The sequence below is a fragment of the Geotrypetes seraphini genome, chromosome 17 (assembly GCF_902459505.1).
Source record: "Geotrypetes seraphini chromosome 17, aGeoSer1.1, whole genome shotgun sequence".
NCBI lineage: Eukaryota > Metazoa > Chordata > Amphibia > Gymnophiona > Dermophiidae > Geotrypetes > Geotrypetes seraphini.
The window spans coordinates 9,647,354-9,659,975 of NC_047100.1; positions in this window are offsets into that span (position 1 = coordinate 9,647,354).

A 12,622-nucleotide genomic window follows, 5' to 3' on the forward strand; every position below is an offset into this window, starting at 1 on the left:
GTTGCCAAGGCACACAGCACAACGAGGAACAGGATGAGAACCAACCCGAGGCTCCAGTTCCAGAGACTTCTGATCATCCCCCCCCCCCCCGAAGAAGCGCAGAGTTGTGGTCATTGGGGACTCCATGCTGAGGGGCACCGAGGGACCAATCTGTAGACCAGATATACAGTCAAGGGAGGTATGCTGTCTGCCTGGAGCCAGGATCTGAGATGTTACCGCCCCATGACCACTACCCCATGCTTCTTATCCACGTCGGAACGAATGACACGGCCAGGAACACCCCGGGGACTATACCTACAGACTTTGGAGCCTTGGGTGAGAAGCTGAGGCAGACGGGAGCACAGGTGGTCTTCTCATCGATCCTCCCAGTCAGAGGCAAGGGAAGAGCCAGAGATGAGCGCATCCAGAGGACCAACGAGTGGCTACAGGGATGGTGCAGGGAGATGAACTTCGGATTCCTGAACCATGGAGAGGCACTACAGGGACTTCAGGGGCCAGACGGACTTCATCTAACCAGCAGGGGTAAGAACGTATTCGGCCATCGACTAGCCCGTCTGCTTAGAAGGGCTTTAAACTAGGTAAGTTGGGGGAGGGTTCCTGTGTAGTAGGTAACTATCCTGAGGAGGAGAGTCACAGCTCCACTTCTGAGTCCGAGGTAAGTGATCACTTTGCTAACAATACCAAGCCCGAGGTAAGTACTCACATTGCAAATAATTCTGAGTCCGTAATAAATACTCACATTGCAAACAATTCATTAGGGGGCAAAATAACTCGGAAGGGAAACTCCCCACAGGGTCCTAGCAATCACATGGCATGGAGAGCTATGTATGTCAATGCACACAGTTTAGGCAATAAAATCCTGGAACTGGAGACCGAGATAATAAATGCTGACCTAGATGTGGTGGCGATTTCCGAAAGTTGGTTCACGGACTCTCATGGGTGGGACATGGCTATACCGGGTTACAACCTACTTCGTCGTGACAGAGAGGGCAAGTTAGGAGGAGGGGTAGCGCTATACACTAGGGAGGACATTAAAACTACGAGAATCACGGAGGTCAATTACTCTGGAGAATCCCTCTGGGTAAACCTAGCCAGAGGCAAAGAGAAGTGTCTGTATCTTGGTGTAATTTACAGACCACCAAGACAGCTAGAAAACAAAGACATAGAATTAATCCATGACATAGAGAATATCACTTTAAGGGGGGACACTGTACTGCTAGGGGACTTCAACATGCCGGATGCAGATTGGAACACGCTCACAGCGACAACCAGCGCCAGCAGAAGGCTATTATCCACCATTAAAGGAGCACAACTCAAACAACTGGTATCAGAGCCCACTAGGGCACAGGCGATATTGGACCTGGTACTCACCAACGGAGAAAGCGTATCGGAGGTCTCGGTCTTGACCTTTATTTTAGCCTTTCTACAGTTTCTAGAACAATTTTAGAAGCTCTGTTCTTGTTTTGGACAGCTGAAAACTGGCATTTATTTGTCCATATTGCACGGATGTTCAAATCCTGATTTTATAAAGCCAGGATATGGATGTCATAACACTACAGTAAGGGGGTGTGGTCTGGACATGTTTTGGAAAGAACTAGTGAGGGCCCAAAATATGGATGTTTAATTCTGCTCACAGACGGGGAAAGATGGAGGTAGTTATTTAGGTCTGCAACTCCTGTTCTGGCCTTATATAAGATGGATGTTCCTCTGCTGCCACACAGAGGTTGTATCTAGCTGATTGAGCAGCTTTCCACTGAAGGAGTTAAAGCACAACACTCCTTTAATCTCCCAGTGGCTGTTGATCCCCTTAGAGAATGACACGGAGACAAATTTTTCCCCATTCCCATGGGAACTCATTTTCCCGTCCTGTCCCCACAAGTTCTTTTCTTGTCCCTGCTCTATTCCTGCAAACTCTGGCCTCATCTGCACAAGCCTCAAACACTTTAAAATCATAAGTGTTCGAGGCTTGTGTGGTTAAGGCAGAAACAGGGACAGCGACAAAACTGACGGGGACGGGAAAATTGAGTTCCTGAGGAAAAATTTGTCTCGGTGTCATTCTCTAGTCCTACTCTCTCTCCCCAAGTCTCAGACAACTCGTACTCATATGAAAAATACCTTTGAAAGATACAAATTATATAATACACTGCATATTAAAAAACAATTTTATCCTGCCCCTTGTAAGAAATTAATCCAATAAAAATATCTTGCATACAACTTGTTGACTTCTATTTACGGTGCCATCAGCTACCATTTGCAAATATCATATAATCTCAGCCTAGCCCAGCTACTGCAATGGTAACCCTTGGCTAGGCACCGCACACTGCACTTCCTGCGGGATTTCTGGGTTTATGCATCCTATGACCAGCCAGTGTCAGCCCTCTCCTACACCTCCCCTCCCCATGGAATAGAAATGCCATCTCCATTGCATGCCCAGCCTCAGGTAGCAGGTGGACCTAGAAATTGAGCACTAATATGACTAATACCTTAGCATCACTTTGCCTTTTGTAACCCTTAGATCAGGGCTGCCCAAGTCCAAGCCCAAGGATATCATGAGAGAGATTTGCCTGCACTGCCTTCTTGGTATGCAAATCTCTTCTCTCATGCATATTCATTGTGGATATCCTGAAAACCTGGCCTGCTAGTAGATCTCGAGGACCGGACTTGGGCAGCCCTGCCTTAGATTCATTCCAACATCCTTGCTTGAAAATATATTATTTTGCCTATATTTATTGTAATGAGTGATTCAGGATTTCCAGATATGATTTTCTTTTTTTCCATAAGCTGCTTGATCCTGGGGATGTTGTTGAGATCTACATCAGTGTTTCCATTTTCAATAGCTCTTTTCCCGTGCTATTATTTCACATTGAGCTGTGCAGCGCTCGCGCCTAAGGCAAACGCCAGCTGTAGAAGGCAGCCTGCTCGAGTATCTCGGAATTCCTTAAAGCACAGGCCAGCCAGAGAAGGCGATCAGCTGAAAACGCAGCCACACAACAGTACATCCATTCTCAGCCCTGAGGTTACCCATCCCATGCTTGATTAATTGTCAACCTGGAAGAAATGTAATATTCATATTTCAGGAGTTTTGCTCCAGGAAACAAGTTGCTGCTTTATTCAGTGATCAAGCATTTGGTGAGGAATGTCTCCTGAGAAACGGTGTATTCTCAGAGGGAACCTGAAATGAGCTGCAAGATGTCAGCTCGTAAGAATCAAAAGCCTAACAGACTTGCAACGTTTCCTGTTGAGAATGAATAGCGTGCCATAGCATTATGAGAGAAATATTATCGGTTCATTCCTAGTCCGCTTTTCCGTGTTTAGCTCAAGGTGCTTTGCACCAAAGGGATCTATTTACTCAACGACATTAAAGTTTTGCATTTATTTATTTGGCACTCACTAAACCACCTTTCACTGTTTGGAACCGAGCAAGGCAACGAGAGAGGAAAGAGAGAAACAAACATTCTTGAATGAGGTCATGAAGTATTTCATAAACAGCCCCAACACAAGGGAGGAGAGTGTAGTGCAGTGGTTAGAGCTATGGCCTCAGCACCGTGAGGTTGTGGGTTCAAACCCTGCAATGCTCCTTGTGACCCTGGGCTTAGGGGGTCTTTTACTTAAATGCTAAAGTGTCCATTATATTCTATGAACGTTTTAGCATGTGCTAATTTTTAGCACACTCTAAATCGGCCTTAGTAAAAGACCCCTTTAATCCTTCACTACCTCAGGTATACTCGATAGATTGCGAGCCCACTGGGACAGATAGGGAAAATGCTTGAAGTACCTGTATGTAAACCACTTTAAATGTGGTTGCAAAACTACAAAAAGGCGGTATACCAGTCCCAGCCCCTTTCCCTGATGTCATAATGCCTCATTCCACCAATAAAAGCCAAGCTCATCAGTGATGTCACAATGGCTTCGTTGTTCTATACTTGGCTCACTTCTGATATTGTATCAGAAGAGTGTGTGGTGCAGTGGTTAGAGTTATAGCCTCAGCACCCTGAGTTGTAGGTTGAAACCACACACTGCTCCTTGGGACCCTGGGCAAGTTGCCTAATCCTCCATAGCTAGATTGTGAGCCCACAGGGACAGACAGGGAAAATGCTTGCAGTACCTGTATGTAAACCGCTTTGAGTGTGGTTGTATATCTACAAAAAGGCGGTATACAAGTTCCCCTTCTCATCATTCAGAAAATGCCTGCGTTAATAGCCATGCTTTGATAGCCGTCTTAAGTTGGGGGTTCATTTCAGATGTATTGGGGAAGGGAATTCCAGAGTGCTGGGGCAGTAAAGAAAAATGCAGATCATCTGGTGGACTCAAGACGAGGGATTGGCAACACTATTCTGTGATCAGATGTCAAGCAAAGGCTACAAGATGGAGTATAGGAAACAGTTAACCAGTGGAGATATTCAGGTGGTGACTCGTATCGAAGAGCTTTAAAGGTGAAAAAGAGCATTTTAAATTTAATTTGTTCCTCAACGGGAAGCCAATGTGCATTACAGCAGAAATTACAGTAGCTTGTTTAACTGCCAAACCCCTAAGGTAGTTCTTGGAGACAGTCCCAGCACTGTGAGGAAGGCAATCTACAGTTAACAGTGAAACAGAAGATGATGGCAGATCAAAAGACTACTCAGCCTATTCAATCTGCCCATCACACCAAGCTCTACAATCCCTTTCTTCTCCTATACACTTTCCCCTCCATATTCGCGAATTCCGTATCTACGGATTTGCTTATTCGCGGTTTTAAATGAAAAAAATTACTTTCGTTTTTCGGCCTATTTTAAGCCCTGTAAGCCCCCCTTAAGCTTTACCTGGTGGTCTAGCGGGTTTTCAGGCCAGGAGCGTGGGAAGATCGATCCTGCCCCGTGCAGATCGCTCACAGGAAATGGCTCGAGAGAGTATGGGAGCTCAAGGCAGCCATTTCCTGTGACCGGTCTGCACGGGGCAGGAGCGTGGGAAGATCGCTCCTGCCTGAAAACCTGCTAGACCACCAGGTAAGGCTTAAGGGGGGAGGGGCTTTCAGGGCTTAAAATAGCCGGGGACAGCGGGGGTTTGGGGCAGAACCGGCTCGAATATTATTTGCGGTTTTTTTCAAATTCACAGGCCGGCTCTGTCCCTAACCCCTGCGAATACGGAGGGGGAAGTGTATTTCTTTAAATTACTCACCTTCATTCCAGAGCTTTCTTTCAATTCAAAGATGCCCACTTTTCGCACATTTATGCCACAAAGGTATTTTAATGCCTCTCGTGTCTCCCCTCTCCTGCCCTTCTTTTGTAGTACACATATTGCAATCTTTAAATCTGTCCCCATATACCTAACAACAAAGACCATTGACCATTTTAGTTACTGACCTCTGGATCAACTCCATCCTGTTTATATCTTACTGAAGGTGCAGGCTTCGGAATTGTACAGTTTCCCAAATGAGGTATCACCAAGACTTATACAGAAGCCCTTTCACCTCCTTTTTCCTGCTGGCCATTCATCTCTCCCTGTGCATCCAAGTATCCTTCTGGCTTTTGCCTTTTCTATCTGTTTGACCACGTTAACATCAGATCTGATCCTTCCTAGTTACCTGGAGGGTGACATGCTTCTATGTGCAATCACCCCTCTGTCTATACGTAAGCAATTCATCATATTTTTTTCAGCCCAAATGCATGACCCTGCATTTTTGAACATTAAATCTTAGCTACCAAACTCTAGACCATTCTTCAAAAACATCTAAAAATCCAGTTGAGAAAATGGCCATTTCCAAACCAGAAAAATGTCTAACTTTTTGTTTTGAATGTGGCCATTTTCTGGATGTTTTTTAATTCAGTTTGTCTATCTTTTAGGACCATTTTCAATACTAAAATAAAATAAAAATGTCCAAGGGGAAAATGCACAAATCAAGCCATTAGAACGTATGGGGAGCCAGTATTCTTAGTAGACTAGCTACACAGACATCCCAGTGGAGTACTCTATGGCAGTTGAACACTGGGCTAAGTCGTGGGCCAGACCCCTCCCATCTCTGCCTAATCTCCGCCCCAGACCCTACCCCCATAATAATACTAATTGTAACACCATTTTTTCTATTCATTTTTCAAATATACACACACACACACACACACACAATAATCTTATTAACAACACATAATGGTAAACCACAAAATTAAACTACACAAAGCACAATGTATGCTTCTCAACATTCATTCCTACCAATAAAACAGATAACCCCATGCAAATACAGGACCAAAACCAAAAAGTCCTAATATATACAAACGAAACCCTAAGATTCAAGACTCTGCATGCAGTACAACCCCAGAGAAAAAGAAACAAATGCATTTCTTCCTGAACAGTGCAAAATATAGACAACAGGTGTAAATTCTCAAAATTGACACAATTCAATCATTAAATTTAAAACTAAAATCATCCCCCCTACCTTTGTTGTCTCCCTCCCTCCACGCTGTGCTGTATATTCTGGCCTGCTCCTGCCTGGCCATTTTATGCCGCTCTCGGTGTTATCTTTGGGCGGCTCCCTCTTCCTCATTGACACAGTGCACAAAGACACAGGCAACGGCTCCTCACATGTCCCACACCTCAGCTGGAAGCCTTCCCTCTGATGTTGCAACTTCAAAGAGAAGGCTTCCGGTTCAAGCGTAGGTTGCGTGTAGGAGCAGCTGCCCGCGGCTTTGCACCGAGGAAGAGGAAGCCGGCCCGAAGATAACGCTGCATCGATCACACCGTGGACCAGCGGCTGAAGAACACTGTCTCAGGCCCGGCAGGAAATTTCTGCAGACCGGCACCGGTCCGCAGACCGGCATTTGAAGAACACTGCTCTAGGGGGCACTGCAGTGGACTTCACATAAAATATTAGGTACACATCTCACTGTTACCCCTTACATTGTATGAGGAGCCCTCCAAAACCCACCCCAAACCTATTGTACCCAACTGTATACAACAACAGTAGCCCTTATGCCCGCAGATAACATAAACATAGTAACATAGTGAAAGATGGCAGATAAAGACCCAAACGGTCCTTTCAGTCTGCCCATTACTTATTCTCATTACAAATACATGATTAAATTAACTTGTCTCTTCTTTGATATTTCTGAGCCATAGACTAAAGTCCTAGGTTCCAACTGCTGAAGTTGCCATCTAAGCTCACTCCAGCCTATCCAACCATCCCATTGTTTGCAGGATATCTACTTTAAAGTCTCATATTCTAAGTTAGTGGAGTTCCCATTGATGCCCTCCCCAGCCCATCCTACATCAAATCACTGTATATGTGATACAAACCATACACGTCTGTCCAATACTGGCCTTGGTTCTTTAATTTATACCACTTGAATGAGAACATGAGGAAAGCAGAAACCAGACAACAAAGGTAGAAAAAAATTCTATTTGTTTTTCTTTTTTTTTTTTTTGCTTCAGGATAAAGTAGTATATTATTTATTTTGATAAAAATTTATAAACAAAGCTCTGCCAGCTGAACATCTCTTTCTCCAGTTCAGCAGCCAGAACATTGATGTATAAGGAAGGAATAAGCTAAATATTGCAGTACTGAGGCTTGTATGGATGCTGCGGGGACGGTGACAGGGCGGTGAATGGGATGGCAGTGACGGGGCGGTGAAGGGGATGGTGCAGTGACTGGGACAGATTTTTTCCCCGTGCCATTCTTTAGTGCTCACGTCAAAAGCTTCCCTCTGACTCAGCTTCCTGTTTCCGCTTTTGACTGAGCACCGTGTTGCCGATCTGAAGTTCTGTTGATGCCAGAGGTAGAAGGAGGCCCGTTGCCGATCTTAAGTGTCATCGCGGGGGGGGGGGGGTTGCAGATCTTGTTGTCAAAATCAGAAAGGTGAGGAAGGGGGAAAGATGGGCCTGTGGCGGATGGAGAGATTGAGAGAAGGGGGCAGATGATGGAAGTGGGGAGAAAAGGGAGAGAGAAGACGGCAGATGATGGAAGTAGGGAGAAGGGGCAGATGATGGAAGCGGGGAGAGAGAAGAGGGCAGATTTTAAGAAAAGATGCCAGATTTTAAGAAAAGATGGGATTGGCATGTTGGATCTCTTCATGGAGGTAGCTAGGGGGTGGGTCTTGGTGTGGGCAGACTGGATGGGCCGTGTCCCTTTTCTGCCGTCATTTCTATGTTTCTATGATGGGGGGAAAGGATTGAGTCAGGGAAATACTGGAGGGGTTGAGGGAAAGAGGTGGCGAGCTGTAGGTAGACAGTAAAAAAGGAAATTGATGAGAGGGTAGTAAGAACGTAATCTAGATTGATGCAGAAAATAAATTGAAAAGGAAAATGAGGGAAGAAAGGGATTGCAGAAGAGAGGTGTGGGAGAGGGAAGGAGAGGAGAGAAATGCCAGACCAATGGGGGTGAAAGGAGAGATGGAAGGGGGAGGCATACAGTTTCTGGAAGGGGCATAGAAGGAGAGAAGATGCCATATAGGGAAGGGCAGAGAGACGGCAGACAGTGGACGGAAGGAAGAGAGTAACAAGAAGATGAGGAAAGCAGAAACCAGAGAAGACAAAGGTAGAATAAAAATGTTCTATTTATTTATTGCTTTATTTATGTGGTGTTGCATTTTATGCAGAGTCCAGTTTCTTGCTGGTTCAATTTAACCTTTGTCTGTGTATTTCTATTTTATCCCCCCTTTTACAAAACTGTGGAGCATTTTTTAGCACCAGCTGTGGTGGTAGCAGCTCTGATGCTCAGAATTCTTTGAGCGTCAGAGCTGTTATCACCGTGGCTAAAATCCACACTATAGTTTTGTAAAAGTGGGAGGGGTTAGTTTGTGATGACATATTTCATACTAGGCGAACGTGTTTTCTGTGTGTTCGAAAGACATGGCTTTCTGTTAGGATTGACGGTGTAGGATTGATATGTACTAGTCTGGCTTGTTTAGTTTTACAATGGATGTATTGATGTTGTACTGCTCATTGCAGTATGTAAGATGCTGCCTTTTCCTAGGTACTCATGTGTGATGTGTGGCTTGTTACTAAAAATCATGTTTTTCGTACAGATGGGGGGGTTGCCAAAAAATGATGGGCCCTGGGTGTCATATATGCTGGGTACGACACTGCTGGGAGGCCATTCCACATATCTACCACCCTTTCTGTAAAGAAGTATTTTCTTACATTACTCTTGAGGCCTTTTAACTTCATCCTATGCTCTCTCCTTCCAGAATTTTCCTTAATTTGAAAAAACTCACCTCCTGGACATTAATGTTATGGAGATATTTAAGCATCTCTATCATATCCCCTCTCTCCAGTCTTTCCTCTGGAGTATACATATTAAGTTCTCTAAGTGTGTCCTCATACGATTTATGACAAAGGCCACTAACCAACTTTGTAGCAGCCCTCTATTTATATCTTTTTGAAGGTATGGTCTCCAAAATTGCACACAGTATTCCAAATGGGGCCTCAGAAAAGACTTATACAGTGGTATTATCACCTCCCTTTTCCTACTGGCCATTCCTCTCTTCCTGCATCCAAGTATCTCTCTGGCTTTGACTGTCACCTTTTCTACCTGTTATGCCACCTTGAGATCATTAGGCAAAATCACCCCCAAGTCCCTCTCTTCTTCCACACACAAAAGTTCTTCACTTTCTCTACTATACCTTTCTCCTGGATTTTTGCAGCCCAAGTGCATGACCCTGCATTTTTTAGCATTAAATCATAGTTGCCAATTGCTTGACCATTCTTCAGTTTTCACCAGATCCCTCCTCATATTATCCACACCCCTGGGGTGTTTATCCTATTACAGAGCTTGGTATCATTTTCAAAAAGGCAAATGTTGCCAGACAGTCCTTCCGCAATATCACTCACAAAGATGTTAAATAGATCCGGCCCAAGGACAGATCCCTACTGCACTCTACTAATAACATCCTTTTCCTTCAAACAAACTCCATTTACCACTACCTTTTGTCTCCTTCCACTTAACCAGCTTTTAATCCATTTCATCACTTTAGGGTGCATTCAGTTTATTTATCAGTTTATTTATCAGTTTATTTATGCGGCACCATGTCGAAAGCTTTGATAAAGTCAATCTAGTACCCCAGTCAAAGAAATCAGTTTGTTTGACAAGACCTGCCTCTCGTAAAACCATGCTGCTTATGATTTTCAGGAAAGCATCCAAATCATAAGCCCAACCTAGTTTTTAAAATGGACATGTTTGGTACTGGATTTTTGTGCATGTTCCGCAAAATGTCTAAACTCTGATTTAGACATCATATCTAAAATGCCCCTTCACATCTCTTTTGAGACTGGAACTGAACACAATACTCAAAGCGAAGTCACACCATGGAGCAATACAGAGGCATTATAATATTCTAGGTCTTATTTACCATCCCTTTCCTAATAATTCCTAACATAGGGGCTGACTGTTTTTAAGTGATGTCTGTCACGTGCCAGTCACCAGCAGGTGCCATTTCCAGAATTATGACTTGATGGGATCCTAGGTGCTGGAAATGTAGGCCAGGGTCTCACAGGCAGGCCTACATTTCCAGTGAACAGACATACATTTCCAGTGGACAGGTCTACATTTCCAGTGAACAGGCCTACATTTCCAGTGAACAGGCCATTTCCAGTGAACAGACATACATTTCCAGTGGACAGGTCTACATTTCCAGTGAACAGACATACATTTCCAGTGGACAGGTCTACATTTCCAGTGAACAGGCCTACATTTCCAGTGAACAGGCCATTTCCAGTGAACAGACATACATTTCCAGTGGACAGGTCTACATTTCCAGTGAACAGACATACATTTCCAGTGGACAGGTCTACATTTCCAGTGAACAGGCCTACATTTCCAGTGAACAGGCCATTTCCAGTGAACAGACATACATTTCCAGTGGACAGGTCTACATTTCCAGTGAACAGACATACACTTCCAGTGGACAGGTCTACATTTCCAATGAACAGGCCTACATTTCCAGTGAACAGACCTACATTTCCAGTGAACAGATCTACATTTTCAGTGCCTATGGTCCAGTGATGCTGAAGTCCAGCGCTGCCCCTAACCATGCCTACTTCTGTGTTTCAGTGTCACTATGCCCCGCTAGAGACCTAGGCATTGGTTCCGGAGGTCGAGTAGTGGCGCCTTTTTTGGATAATTACTTTTTAATTGGTTTTAAATGACACCGTCAATTACCACATTGTTTAGCACCAATTAAAACAAGTTAGGTGTCGGTAGGATAAAGAGGACGGAACTCTTCTCGTATGAGTAAAGACTAAAAAGGTTAGGGCTCTTCAGCTTGGAAAAGAGACGGCTGAGGGGAGATAGGATTGAAGTCTACAAAACCCTGTGTGGAGTAGAACGGTTAAAAGTGGATTGATTTTTCATCCCGTCAAAAATTACAAAGACTAGGGGACACTCAATGAAGTTACAGGGAAATACTTTTAAAACTAATAGAAGGAAATTTTTTTCACTCAGAGAATAGTTAAGCACTGCAACACTTTGCCAGAGGTTGTGGTAAGTGCGGATAGCGCAGCTGGTTTTAAGAAAAGTTTGGACAATTTCCTGGCCTACATTGCAGGTGCCTAGGTTTTTTAGAGAATCATGCCTAGCAATGCACACAGTACTGTCTCTACCCCAAACACGCCCACTTAGGTGTTAAGTGCTGTAATAAGTGCCTACCTTTTATAGAATTGGGTAGGTGCCTTTTGGCCATTTAAAACAATTTTTTTTTTTTTTTTACATTATGAGCTTGCTAAAGCTCATAATTGAAACTATTAAGGAGGTTTGGGCAATTAAAGTAGGTGCTTATAGAATCTGGCCCTTTAAGTCCAATTATGAAACAAGGACAAATTGAAGACATTATTCATACAACACGCTAATCCCTGCTCCCAGAGCTTTAATCAACTTTCAATGGGAAGTAGTTTACTTCCAAAGCAATAATGTATTTCAAAATCTCTTCCAAAATCAGAAGACCAATATTGGTTTTTGATTCCTTTAGAATGTGTAGGTTTATCTTTATGGTTTTCAAAAACATGAGGATTCCTCCGAATTTGGATGCATACATTTGTTTTTACTTCCAAAATTTCAAATTTAATTGAAATTGAATCTCTGCCTGGAAGGCAGTAGAAACTGCACTTCTCATTGCTTATGACCAAGCCAGATTCACTGCATGTTTCTGGCACTGGATTGGATTACTGAGAGTATGGGGATGAAGATCCAGACCTCCTATTCCTGTTACCATTTTCATTTCTCAAACTGTTGCCTCCTGACACCCATCCTCCACACTTCTGGATTAACAGATCGGTGCGATGTCAGTCCAAATGATTTTATCAGCAGAAGGTAGTATAGCAAAAATTTACTGTGACTGTGGTGATAGAACCAGACATTGTGCCCATGATATAAAAGTATCTTACTAAAAAAGTATTGATAAGGACAGAGAAATATGATCATAACTAGTGTTTAAGCCCGTTACATTAACGGGTGTTAAAATAGATGTGTCTGTCTGTCTTTCTTTCTGTCTCTCTCCTTGGCTGCTGTCTGTCTTTCTGTGTCTCTCCTTGGCTGCTGTCTGAGTGTCTGTCTTTCTGTCTCTTTCCCTCCCTCCCGTTCCCCACCTGCACACTGCTCCCCTTTCTTTGCCCTCCCCCCAGCCCACCCGACCCCTCCCCCTTTCTGCAGCAGCGCCACCAG